The following is a 1,562-nucleotide window of genomic DNA, read 5'->3' on the forward strand; positions in this document are numbered from 1 at the left end:
TGCCAAGCAGCATGCATCCCTCCCACGCCCCCAAGCCACATGAACTCCCAAGTCATCTGCCTATGAAAGAAAACATGCCATGTCTTTATTTTAAATCTTTGTCTTAACTTTTTTTTCAGGACATGATTATATATATATTTTAAATATATATATATATAAAATGCAGTATAATACAAAATAAATAGTTCTTAAAAATAAATATCTTTAAGAAAATAAATGTTTTTAAAAAAATAAGAAATATAAATTTAAAAAAAATAAAAGCCTTTACCTTCAAAAGAAAAAAAATACCCATCCACCCATTATAAAACTTTGTGTTTTTAAAACCACATTATAAAAATACAATATAAAATACAAATATATATATATATATATACACGCACACACACTCACATTATCCAGTTCTACGAGTCTATCCTATTATAAAAATATAGAAATACAATATAATACCATACAAAATATATAAACTCTATTCTACTTATACCTTTGTTATTCTATCTATATTCGATCCATCTTTATGCTCTACTCTATATACTATTCTACCTAGTCAACTCCTCTATTCTAATTTTCTTCTTCTATCCTCTAATCTGCTTATCTTTTTATTTTACTCTTCATTCCTCTCCTCAATTTCTACTCTTCTCAGAGTCCTGCAAGGGAAGAAAGAAGACGGGTTTTGGTCCATATTCCCAAAACCACCTTCTTGTCTTCCCCACTACAGGCTACAAAATCTACCATGGGAGATTTCTGTCCTTACTTAAAAATCACCCTCACTGTTGTGTAGCCTGGGGGTGGGTCTGGGAAGCAGCATCCTCCATGTGAGGGGTTTTTGGAATGCAATTATAAGAAACAGGAAAGTTACCCTGAAATATTAAAGTATTAAGAAGAAGTTCCACACTTCCTCAATTGCAAATTTAACCATTTCTTGCTGCTGTTCTCCTTCTCTGTCACCTGGTACATGGTGATGGGTGTGGAGGGTGGGGTAGTATGTAAATTAGTGGTGGTGGTGGTGTATGGAGAAGAACAAAGCCAGGGAGCCTGGCCTGAGTATGTAATAATTTCTCTCTTAGAAAAGTAAAGTGGCCGGATAATATCCTGCATTGAAAAGGAAAGTGCCTGCCCATAAAGATTTGGTAAGTGGCACCCTTTGTCCAGAACACTCAGGAAAGCTGAACTCAGACATATAGAAACTTAGATTTTCATTATTAAACATAATTTATATATTTAGCATGTGACCTTGAGGTGTTCTGTACCCAGAGCTGGACTCTCCCCTGTGTACAGATGTTGGCCTGGAGAGTCAGAAGCCTCTTGTAAAACTTCGCAACATTACACAGATAAGATGCTCAGCGACAATTTCAGTCCCCTGCTTTTCCTCAGATTGCAGCTTGACTGTGCACAGTTGTGGTGCACAGGATGGTAAGTCAACTGGTCAGATATGGTGACCAGGAGGCTGCCAGATGCCCCCTTCCCCGCCATGTCCACTGTGGCCAGTGTCCTGCCAGTTGACTGCTGCCACTGCTCCAAACACCCCCCCCCCCCCCCCCCCACCCTCCCGCGGCGGGCCAACC

The sequence above is a fragment of the Alligator sinensis genome, unplaced genomic scaffold (genome assembly GCF_000455745.1).
Source record: "Alligator sinensis unplaced genomic scaffold, ASM45574v1 scaffold264_1, whole genome shotgun sequence".
NCBI classification, from domain to species: Eukaryota; Metazoa; Chordata; order Crocodylia; family Alligatoridae; genus Alligator; species Alligator sinensis.